Below are 13,267 nucleotides of genomic sequence, written 5' to 3'. Positions count from 1 at the left end.
AACCAAAATTTGACCAAAAATCAAGCCATTTCTTCCTTCTCATGGCTGAAACTTGGAGAGCAAGAGAGAGAGAAAAACCTTCATCTTTCACTCCAATTTCTTACTTCAATCTTGAGTTTTAACCGATGGAATTGCAAATCACTCCATAAAAGTTGGTTACTAAGGAGATTCCAAGGTCTTGGTGGAGTTATTTTGGAGAAGGAACCACTAAGCTACTATCTTTTGTGAGGTATCAAGGTATGGTGTGTAAAGATTCATTGTTTGTTTCCAATAATGGTGAATTAGTAACTTGTAATGGTTAAAGAGATGGTTTTATGGATTATATCTTAATTTTGGTTGAATTGGTGAAGTTTTATAATTATTGGGGATTTTTCTGTTTTCATATGGATATGATTATGGGGTCATGTATGATGATTGTAAATGATGTTTAAGGACTCTGTGAGGTGGAAAAAGTGGTCAATTGCAATCAATTTCTGTTTTGGAAGAAATTTCAGAAAATTAGGTTTTGTGAAGCTACATTCTGTCCGGTTTTATAGCTCCTAGTTAGAGGCCGAATTGGCCTTGGCTTAAAACATGAAAGTTTTAGGGAATGACATTTTAAAGGTGCCTACAAAATTTCAGATCAATCGGAGTAGTGTCGAATGAGAAAAGTCGAAATTACTATTGCTATTCTGGTTTACCCGAAATTGGGATTTGCGACTGTAATTGGTTATTTTGGCTGGAATTGCTTCCGAATTGGATGTTGAGGCCTTCTGATGAAATTTATCCATGTTTCTTAACTTTCAGCTGGTTTTGGAATTTCGGGATTTGGACTCGGGGAGCCTGAGTTATGATGTTTCCGCTAGAATGCGTTCTGTGAATCTGTTTTTGTGATTCTGGTGTAGTTTCTTGCATTTTTGACCTGGTTACACTCGAAACTGGGTTGAGTGACCTTCTGTAATATTGTAGCCCTGTCTCTTAGCTTCGAAATGGTGGGTCTTGTACCTTCATCCGATAATCGTGGTGCCTTTGGTACTATTACCGCAAAATGACGTCAAAACTGTTTTTCTGGTTTTGAACTCAACTTTCATTTCCGGACTTTTCCCTAGCTTGACTTGTACTAGTACTACTTGGAGCTTGTTGAATGGCTATTGGATGAACTTATTTGTGTGACTTTGGAACTGGCTGAGGAAATAATGAAGCCTTGACGGCTGGAAAAGTAAGCAAATTTAATGGAAGTGTTGTCCGCACTTTGAAAGGATTTGATTGCTTTGAGTTTGTGATCTAAGACTTGGATTTGAGCAAGGCAATGATATATGATGAATGGTTTCTTAGCCATGGAGGTGAGTGACCTCAAACTATTTCTGAAGTTATTTATGAACCGTTTCCTGCATTATTTACTTTTGAGCTGTTTCCAAAGTTACTTTTGTACCGTTTTCTTGCATTATTTACCTTTAAACTGTTTCCAATGTTACTTTTGAACTGTTTTCTTGCATATCATGCGTGCTTGCATATGAGTGTTCCTTGTTTGCTATATCACTTGATTTATTGGCTTGTTATTATTGATTGATAATATGTTAAGTGCTTTCAGTGATTGTTAAAACGAGTTTTCTAGGCGAGTGTGTACTTTATCGCACTCGACCTAAATAAATATGAAATTTTCAATGATTAATGATTAAATGCTAGTTGCGCATGAATGTAAGCCATTTGGCTGAATTGGGCCCTGCCCTTCGTTACCGATCGACTCGAGCCAGAAGCCGACTCGGTCGGGCGATATGGTGACCCTGGGTGAATTTGGTATACTCGAGTATTACCTTGTAGTCCGGCTATGTCCGGATGGGTGGAGTCCGACTACGTCCGGATGGGTGGAGACCGGCCAACGTCCGGAAAGAAAAAAAGATGAACGAATAAAAAGATGAACGAGGGATTATTTATAAAAAATGAACGTATCCTTTTCATGAATGTTACTATCGCTTTCCATTGTACATGTTTCTTGAATTATTGATACTCCATATTTAATGTTTTGTAAATGCTGTAATCGTTTCTGGACTTATCATTTGATTTATGACATCATTGATTTATGACATCATTGAAAAGAAATATTGTCAAACCGATTTAATTACTGATTTTCTAGTTACTCGCTGAGCTTCTAACTCACCCCAAAAATATTTTATTCCTCTCCACAGGGCTCAAGGCGAAGGCAGGACTTGTTGTGCTTATTCACGTGAATGGATGGCCTATATCTTGTACAGTTTTGGAGTTGGAATCATTTGATGTATAGTTGGGAATTAGTTTCTGCTGCATTTGTGACATGTAATTATTGGAGACTTGGATGTATATTTGTGGACCATGTGATGTATATTTGAGGTTTATTCTTGTAATTCATTTGAGGACTTTAGTGAACGACTGAGTCCCGGCGAGAGCCGGGCAGGCGGCCCGCCGAACCCTCTGGTTTGCCTTAGGGGGAGGTGGGGCCGTCACAGATTCGGCCTCCAACCTAGCCAAACAGAACCAGTCAGAACAGGGAACCCTAATCTGGAAATTTCGGTACAAAGCGGAAGTTTTCCGCAAATAGCTACAATTAACGCATCAAAGTTCGATTCTAGACCATTCCAAGCCATCATATATGGCCAACCAATATTAAACATATAAAAATAGAAAAATCATGAATAATTATGAAAATTCACCAATCTCCACCAAAAGTCACAAAATCTTGTACAAAACCAACTCTATGACTAACACAAGTCATTAATTTCACATTATCAAAACTAAAGAAGGAATTCCTTAACTACTCACCTTGCAATCTCAAGAAAAGAGCCTACTTAGCACCACTTTCTTCCTAACAACTTCACCAACAACCTTACTACTACTAAATTAAGGGTTTTTATGGAGAAATTGGAAGTTTAATCGGTTGGATTTGGTGATTGAGCAAGATTGAGAGCAAGAGAGTTGAGAGCTTTTATTTTCTTCATAGAGAGAGAGAGAGTCGGCCAAGAGCTTGAAATGAATATGATTTTTGGGTCAATTTTAATTAATTGGTAAAGTTGGTACAAAGGTCAAAGTCCAACTTAAATCGTAAAGTGACACTTGTCACCTTTTTAGTGTAACTCTATCCTTTTGTCTCTCCAATGATAATCCATCTAGGTAACCTTTAATTATCTCTTAACACTTGATAAATTAAACCCAGTATACACAACTTAACCTAATTGGCCGAATTTTACCGAACTTACCGCACTAGTGGGTCCCACATCCAGTATATACTCTTAAAATCTCATGAACTAACTTATAATAGAAAGATAATTTAAAAACCCTATTTACTCATAAAAATTATTTAGAAAATTTTTTCTAATAACGAAAATGCATAAATGGCGTGTAATTAAATAAAATAAAGCTAGAAAATAAGAAAATTCACGGTTCTCACACTCTCTCCCCCTTAAAAGAATTTCACCCTCGAAATTTTCTCACCTTGATTCACGAACAGTTCAGGGTATTTCTTTTGCATCTCTTCTTCCACCTTCTAGGTAGCTTTTTCTACCCTATGGTTTCTTCACAATACCTTTACCAAAGGAATCTGTTTGTTTTTCAGCTCCTTAATTTTGCGGTCAAGTAACTGTACAGGTTTCTCTTCGTAGGTAAGGGTTTCATCTATTTCGATTTTCTCCGGTTGTAGGATATGAGATGGGTCGGGGTAATACTTCTTAAGCATTGAGACGTGGAAGACGTCGTGAATTCTAGATAGACTTGATGGTAGTTCAAGGTGATACGCTACTTTCCCAACCCTCTGGAGAATTTTGAAAGGTCCGACGAACCTCGGTTGGAGCTTTTTTCCTTTACTCGCCATGACGCTTCATAATGGTGTAACCTTGAGGAAAACGCAATTCCCAACTTCGAACTCTAGATCTTTTTTTTGATTGTCCGCGTAGCTTTTTTGTCGGGTTTGAGCTGTCTGAAGTCTTTGCCATATCAACTTGACTTTTTCTCGTGCATCTTCCATCCATGGAATAGTTGTCAGATCTAGCACCTTTCTTTCGCCAACTTCATCCCAATAGATCGGTGACCGGCATTTTCTTTCATAAAGCGCTTCGTATTGTGCCATTTGAATCGACGAATGGTAGCTGTTGTTGTAAGCAAACTCCACTAAGGTCATATGTTGACCCAATTACTTCCAAAATCCAAAATGCAGGTACTTAACATATCCTCGAGAGTTTGGATTGTTCGCTCCGATTGTCCATCCGTATGAGGGTGATAGGTGGTGCTTAAGTTGAGTTTAGTCCCCAGAATCTCTTGGAATTTCTGCCAAAACCAAGATACGAAGCGGGGATCTCTGTTCGAAATGATGCTCACAGGAACTCCATGCAGTCTCATGATCTCGTCCATATACACCTAAATTAGTTTCTCCATGGAATACTTCATGTTTACCGGCAAGAAATGGGCCAATTTGATTAACCGGTCGACGATCACCCAAACGGCGTCATGTCCTCGTTGCGTCCGTGGCAAACCTGAAATGAAATCCATTGTGATGTTTTCCCACTTCCACTCGGGTATCTCAAGAGGTTGTAGTAAGCCGAATGGTTTTTGGTGCTCCGCCTTAACTTGTTGGCAAACGAGACATTTCTGCACGTACAAAGCGATTTCCTTCTTCATTTTGTCCCACCAATAGGCTCTTTTTAGGTCTTGATACAGTTTGCTACTACCCGGATGGATCGTATACTTGGACCGATGAGTCTCCTCTAAGACCTCCATTTTTAACGTTTCATCTTTAGGTACCACCACTCGGTTTCAGTTTTTTAGAATACCCTCGGGACTAAAATTGAAGTCGGTCGATTCCCTTTTTTCCACCTTCTCTCCCCACTTCCACACCATCGAATCCTTCTTTTGCGCTTCTTTAATTCGTTCCATTAGGATGGATGTAACTTTAATATTACCAAAAACCACCTTATGACTCCCAAGGCAGGGTTTCCACTCACAAACGGATTCTTACAAATCCCACTCCTTCATCATTAACCCTGCTACTTGAGCCTTTCGACTTAAGGCATCAGCCACCACGTTTGCCTTCCTCGGATGGTAGTTGATAGTGCAGTCGTAATCCTCCAGAAATTCCATCCACCGTCGCTGCCTCATATTCAATTCCTTTTGTGAAAAGAGGTACCTAAGACTCTTGTGGTTTGAGTAAACCTCGAAAGTCACCCCGTACAGGTAGTGTCTCCACTTTTTCAGGGCAAAAAAAACCGTGGCTAACTCAAGATCGTGGGTCGGGTAATTCTGCTCGTGGGGTTTCAACTTCCTAGAAGCAAAGGATATCACATTCCAATTCTACATTAACACACATCCCAGGCCTTCCCGTGACGCGTCGGTATAAACGGTAAATCCTTCTACCCCGTTAGGCAAGACTAAAACTGGTGCCACAGTTAATATTCTCTTCAACTCTTGAAAACTCGCTTCGCATTTGACATCCCACACAAACCGACCATGTTTCTTCGTCAGGTCGGTTAAAGGACCGGCCAGTTTGGAAAAATTTTTAATAAAATGCCAGTAGTACCCCGCCAAACCTAGAAAGCTACGAATCTCTGTGGAGTTTTTTGGCCTCTTCCAATTGGTTACGGCCTCTACTTTCGCCGGGTCAACCGAGATGCCCTCTTGAGAAATTACGTGCCCTAAGAAAGAGATTTTCTCGAACCAAAACTCGCACTTACTGAACTTGGCGTACAACTGATACTCTCTTAGGGTTTGGAAAACGACTCTTAGGTGCTGCTCATGCTCCTCACGAGTCTTAGAGTAGACCAGGATGTCGTCGATAAAGACAACGACGAATCGATCCAGGTAGAGATTAAAAACCCTATGCATTAAATCCATAAAAGCGGTAGGGGCATTGGTCAGTCCAAAGGGTATAACTACGAATTCATAGTGCCCATATCTCGAGTTGAAAGCAGTTTTCGGAATATCTTCCTTCCTAATCAATAATTGGTAATACCTGTGACGCCCCGAAAAGTACGAGTGTGAGAAACCGAAATTTTTATATATTTTCGAGACATTATTTTGTTTCCTTGTCTATAATTTTATGCCTTTCTTCAATATATTAATTTCCTATACATTTATTGTAAGGGAATATAGTTTTCCAACCATTTTTCTAGTACAAGTTAGTCCAAGTTAATTTTGAAGTGCGTTTTGAACGTGGGACCCGCTAGTGCGGTAAATGCGATATATTGTTGACAACTCATTGGAGTTAATTGTAAAGATTAAAAGAAGTTGGGGCCATAGTGTGACTTTGGTTAATTACAAGTTGCTAGACTTCCTAAAGGTTCCATGATATTCCTAAGCTTAATTTTCATTGGCTAATCAAAAAGGTGTTGGACTTTGATCAAGTGACTTAGTATTAATCTTCTTAGCAAGACCAAAGGCCAAAACAACAAGGAGAATTTCAGCCAGCTCTAGGGAGAAAAGAGGGGAGAAAAACCAAGAGAAAATAAGAGAAAGAACAAGAAAAATTCTGGTTTTGTGCAACCCATCCAATAAGCTTGGGAGTTAGAGCAAAAGAAAGCTAATGAACTTGGTTCTTGAAGTGCAGCCTTGTAAACCCACCTTTGGAAGGTAAAGCAGCCTTGAACTCTTGTAAAAGCTTATAGCAATTGGGTAGAAATGTTGTTTTTGATGTTGTAAGATACTAATAAGGGTTAATGATGGTTTATATACCACTTTTGTGGGTTTGTGTGGAAGATTTGGTGATTTCTATGGTGGTTTGAGAAAATTCCAGAATTGAGATTTCTTATGGTTCAGTTCTGCCCGTTTCTGTTTGACCAGGTTAGAGGCCGAATTGGCCTTAGTACAAAACATGAAAGTTGTAGAGAATGATGTTTTCTAGTTACCTGTAAATTTTCAGCCCAATCTGAGCTCGGTAGCATGTGAAAAGACCGAAATACCCCTGCTACCCTGTTTCTATCCGAGAATAGTAATCAGCTTTGGTAATTGGGTAGTTTGACCAGGAATACTACTGATTTAGTTGTTGATGTCTTCTTAAGGACTCTAGCCCTGTATCTTAGCTTTCAAATGGCTTTAGAATTACCTGAATTGGAGTTGTGTGTGCTGAGATATGAGTGAATAAAGCAGGACTGCTAGTTGATTTCCGCAGTGAATTTCGAACTGGAAAATCTGGAGTTGTTTTGGAAAATTTGACCTAGTTAGGGTGAGAAATGGACTGCGTGGTCTTCATGAAAGTTGTAGGGAATGACATTTTAAAGGTGTCTACAAAATTTCAGGTCAATCGGAGTAGTGTGGAATGAGAAAAGTCGAAATTACTATTGTTATTCTGGTTTTACCCGAATGTAAGAATTGCTTCTGTAATTGGTTGTTTTGGTCAGGAATGCTTCCGAATTGGTTGTTGAGCTCTTCTGATGAAATGTATCCCTGTTTCTTAGCTTTCAGCTGGTTTTGGAATTTCTAGATTTGGACTTGGATAGCCTGATTTATGATGTTTCCGCTAGAATACGTTCTGTGAATCTGTTTTTGTCATTCTGGTATAGTTTCTTGCATTTTTGACCTGGTTACACTCGAAACTGGGTTGAGTGACCTTCTGCAATATTGTAGCCCTATCTCTTAGCTTCGAAACGGTGGGTCTTGCACCTTCATCCGACAATCGTAGTGCCTTTGGTACCATTACCGCAAAATGACGTCCAAAACTGTTTTTCTGGTTTTGAGCTTAACTTTTATTTCCGAACTTCTCCCTAGCTTGAATTGTACTCGTATTACTTGGAGCTTGCTGAATGGCTATTGGATGAACTTGTTGTTGTATTTGTACCTTTGGGACTGGCTGAAGATATCATGAAGCCATGACGGCTGGAAAAGTAAGCAAATTTAGGGGAAGTGCTGTCCGAACTTTTAAAGGATTTGTTTGCATTGATTTTGTGATCTAAGACTTGGGTTTGAGCAAGGCAATGATACATGATGGATGATTTCTGAGCCATTGAGGTGAGTGACCTCAAACTACTTCTAAAGTTATTTATGAACCGTTTCTTACATTATTTACTTTTGAACTATTTCCAAAGTTACTTTTGAAATGTTTTCTTGCATATCATGCGTGCTGGCATGTGAGTGTGCCTTGTTTGCTATATTTCTTGACTTCATGACTTGTATTTTGGTTGATAACGTGTTAAGCGCTTATAATGATTTCCAAAACGAGTTTTCGAGGCGAGTGTGTACTTTATCGCACTCGACCTCGATAAATGTGAAATTTTCGATTGAAATGTTACTTGCGCATGAATGTAAGCCTTTTGGGCTGAACTGGCCATTGCCCCTTGTTACCGGTCGTCTTGAGCCAGAAGCGGACTCGGTCAGGCGATTAGGAACTTGGGTGAACGTTTGGTATACTCGAGTATTACCTATGTAGGTTGGTGGAGCCTGGCCAAAAGCCAGGGACGGGGTGAATGAAATGAGATGAATGACCAAATGAGCGAGGAAATGTCAGGAGAATGAATGTATCCTTTCATGAATGTTACCATCGCTTTCCATTGTAAATGTTTCTTGAATTATTGATAATCCATATTTACTGTTTTGCAAATGTTGTAGTTGTTTCCGGATTTATCATTTGATTTATGACATCATTGATTTATGACATCATTGAAAAGAAATATTGTTAAACCGATTTGATTACTGATTTTCTGGTTACTCGCTGAGCTTCTAGCTCACCCCAAAAATGTTTTATTCCCCTCCACAGGGCTCGTGGCCAAGGAAGGCTTGTTGTGCTTATTCACGTGAATAGATGGCCTATATTTTGTACAATTTGGATTTGGAATCATTTTATGTATAGTTGGAAATTAGTTTCCGCTGCATTTGTGACATGTAATTATTGGAGATTTGGATGTATATTTGTGGACCATGTGATGTATATTTGAGATTTATTCTTGTAATTCATTTGAGGAATTTAGTGAACGACTGAGTCTCGGCCAGAGCTGGGCGGGCGGCCCGCCGAACCCTGGGGTACGCCCTAGGGAGAGGTGGGGCCGTCACAATACCCCTGTCGAAGATCTAATTTCAAGAAAATCACTGCTCCTTGCAACTGGTCGAACAACTCATCAATATGGGGCAGTGGATACTTATTTTTAATCATCACATTGTTTAGCCCCCGATAGTCTATACACATTCGCAGACTCCCGTCCTTCTTCTTCACAAACAATACAGGAGCTCCCTAAGAAGACCCACTCTCTTGAATGAACCCCCGCTCCAAAAGGTCTTGTAACTACAATTTCAGCTCCTTGAGTTCCGCAGAGGCCATCCGATACGGGGTTTTTGAGATGGGTGACGTTCCCGATAACAGGTCGATTTTGAATTCTATCTCTCTCTCCGGAGGTAGGGCTACTAACTCATCGGGAAAACATCTGGATATTCCTTCAATATGTGCACATCCTCTACCTTTAGTTTATCGGTGGGGGTATTAATTAGAAAGGCTAAGAAACCTTGCACCCCTCTACTTAACAGTTTTCTTGCCTGAATGCCCGAGATCAAAACAGACGAGGCTAACCTACCTTTTATATTTAACCTTAAGGTCGCCTCCCCAAGAATACGGAATTCTACCATCTTTTTCTTACAATCCAATTGAGCATTGTACCTGACTAACCAGTCCATGCCCAAAATTACATCGTATCCCTTAATGGACAGGCTTATCAAATCCCCTAACAATTTTCTCTCTCCTACCCAAACCTCGCAGTCTTTATAAACCATGCTAGTAAGCAAACGATGGTCCCCAGTAGGCGTACTAACTTCTAGGTCATAAGGTAGACTAGCAGGTTTTATATCAATACCACACATAAAATTAGGTTAACGAAGGAATGGGTGGCACCGGGATCTACTAAGACCTTTGCAAATCGATGGAATACAGGGATTGTACCTTCTACGACCTTGGAAGAGTCAGGGACCTGTTGTGGCTCTAATGAGTGCACTCGAGCCGACACTTTGCGTTCCGTCCCGTCCACCTTAGCTGGTCCAGAATTGGTTTTCAGCGGCGATTGACTCCCCCACTTCTCCCTAAGGCGAACCAAAGGGTATCCGCGGGACGCCTGCCCAACTCTTGCCAGGACTCAAGCAATTCCATTCAAGCTTATTACCAGTCTACACGTCACAAGTAAATAACTTAAATACAGTAAAGGCGGAAGCGTTCAAGCTTACAATAGTCATCCATTATCCAACCCGCATGTCGGGTGTTCAAAGTACATCTTAAATCCCAAATATACATCACATATATCCGAATGATACATTAAATTTCCAAAAGTACAATCATAAAGGGGCCAAGCCAAAATACACTTGAAACCCTATAACAAAATATATCCAAAAGGATATTTCTCCGCGCTTACTCCATTTTCAGTCCTGTTAAGGAAAACAAATCTACAGGGTGAGCAAAACGCTCGTGAGGCCAAGGACACACATGCAAGCACGTAGTTCAAATAACAATCCCAATTACAAGCCAAGCAATAATATGTTTCAATAATTAACAATTTATCGAAAAGTAAACAGAAACAATTCAAGGATATAGGAGCTCTCAAGAGCTATATTCCACTTGCACGATCAATAACCTCCACGAATTGACATTCCGTCAATCGGGTAGGTTTTGTCCATAGAACTCCACTTAACCTGTTCCCTTTCACCTCACATACCCCTGTATCGGGCCCGCCTGTCATTTGTTTGTGGCGATACTACTCGAGTATGCCAAGCAAGACCTCTCATTAGGTCAAGCTTATATATCTCATGGCTCGCCAAGGTTCCCGACCAAGCCCATGCCGGCTCGAGTTCAAGGTCGGTCAATAAGATGTGGGCATCCCCATGTGCAATTGTGTGTCGAGGAGATTCACTCCAACGACGTATGCAGCCATAGCATACCATATCATGTATCAAGCATTGATATGTACAAGCAATCGATGTATCCAAGCAATCGATATATTCAAGCAATTTGAGCATGAGTTAAATCATTTCGAATGAGAACGAGTGCGATAAAGGACACACTCGACTTTATTTTCCAAAATCTCAAATATCAATAACAAGTAATCACGTATCGAATTCACAGGAGTTCAAGTAACACACACTTGACACTCACCAAGTAAAACGAGAAGAAAAGGGCACTCTGTGACAGCCCCACCTTCCCCTAAGGTGAACCAAAGGGGTTAGCGGACTGCCTGCCCAACTCTCGCCAGGACTAACGGTACAGCTCACATCGACCTAATACGTTTCAGAACATACTAACGCGCGTAAACAAGTCAAAATCACAAAATAATAAAAAACAATGAAAATTGGAGCCGGTCATGAATAGTACCGGCCACGTCAAAATCCGGCCAAACATCACGCAAACATACACATCTTGAAATTCAACATTTACATTCCAAAATGGCATACAAAATTATCCCATAGGTTTATACATGTATAGTTTGCCAAATCAAAAGAGGAAAACGGACCCAAAAGCGCATTCAGGGTTTCAATCAATGAGCTATACAAAAGATATGTACATCTAGCTCAATTCGGCAACCAACTATCAAATCCAGTCCAAAAGTATTTATTTTCCTGTAAGGAAAACAAAAGGAATAGAGTGAGCTTACGCCTAGTGGTATACTATCACATAAGCAACCAAGTCATATAGGCTAAAAGCAGTCAAGGAAGAAATACCAAGATCACACATTAACAAGATGGTAAAAGGATATGGACGGCTCTCAAGAGCCCCTTTCCTCGCTTGCATTCTTGATCCAACCTCATTGACCCTCCGTCAATGTTCAAGAGTAACCAACCGTAGGCTCCACTTTACTTCCATTCCTTCCACCCAACATACCCCTATCGGGCCCGAACTCCAAACAGTAGAAATTTGGTAATACTCGAGTGTACCGGAATCAAGAGTCTCACTACTACAAGATTCCTTATAACAGTCCCCATGGCTCGTTGACCTTCACGACCAAGCCCTCGCTGGCTCGATTCAATCGACTACCAATGGGGTTGAGCTCAGTAGTATCAGTAAGGGTCGTTGGATACTCGTCCAAGCGACACCCAATTCATGAATTAAATTCAGTATTTCATGTATCATTCAATCATTACAGTGAAATAGTAGACAGTCATATGAGATACCAAATGGGTGAGGGCGATCAAGTACACCCTCACTTAATCAATTTCAACGGAGCAAATAAGCCTTCAAGGCATCAAGTTCACATATACCAAAGCCACATTGTAAACAACAAGTGAGTAGTACACTCACCAATCAAGCAAATGATATTTCATGCACTTCCGCCTAAGAGTGTCTTGCACCACCGTCACGTCCTAACATATTCAAATAAGCACAATAAGACTCGCTTACAAGTCATAAATCAATCCCAAATACTATCAAAATAGAGTTTCATAAGAAATTATAAGCACTAGAGTAAACCAGGGAAATCCGGAAATGGAATTAAGCTCTAAACCAGAAAAACAGTTTTTTGACGTCATTTTGCGATTTTGGCACCATTGGCACTACAATTATCGGATGGAGGTGTAAGATATACCGTTTCGAAGCTAAGAGATAGGGCTAAAAAGTTACAGTAGGTCACTCAGTCCAGTTCATAGTGTAACTTGGTCAAAAATGCAAGATACTAAACTAGAACCGCAAAAACAGGTGAACAAACCGCATTCTGGTTAACAAACTGTAATTCAGGCTACCTAAGTCCAAATCAAGTGATTCCAAAGCCATCCGAAAGCTAAGACATCAGGCTACATTTCTTCAGAAGACCTCAATAACCAAATCAGAAGTATTCCCAACCAAATTAACCAATTACAGAAGCAATTCTCAAGTTCGGGTGAAACCAGGGCAGCAGGGGTATTTCGGTCTTTTCACAAGCTACGCTACTCGGATTGGCCTGAAATTTTGCAGGAATTTCTAAAATATCATTCTCTAAAACTTTCATGTTTTAATCCAAGGCTAATTCAGCCTCTAACCATGATGAACAGTGCCAGGCAGAATGAAGGAAATGAAACCCTAGCTTTCCAAATTTCCTTCCAAAACAGAAATTTCCTGCAATTAACCACTTTTTCCACCTTCTAGCTTCCTTAAATATCATTTCCAATCATCATACATGACCACATAATAATAATCATATGAAAACAGAAAAATCACCAATAATTATAAAACTTCATCAATTCAACCAAAATCAAGATATAATCCATAAAATTACATCTTAAACTACCACAAATCATGAATTAAACATCATTAGATGGAGGAGAGGGGTTCCTTCACTACTCACCTTAGCAACACAAGAGAGGGAGCAACTAATCACCTTAGCCTTCCAAACAACTC

Source organism: Coffea arabica, chromosome 4c, assembly GCF_036785885.1.
Source record: "Coffea arabica cultivar ET-39 chromosome 4c, Coffea Arabica ET-39 HiFi, whole genome shotgun sequence".
In the NCBI taxonomy this organism is placed as follows: Eukaryota; Viridiplantae; Streptophyta; class Magnoliopsida; order Gentianales; family Rubiaceae; genus Coffea; species Coffea arabica.
The sequence above is the reverse complement of the archived record's forward strand: the minus strand, read 5'-3'. Positions refer to the sequence as shown.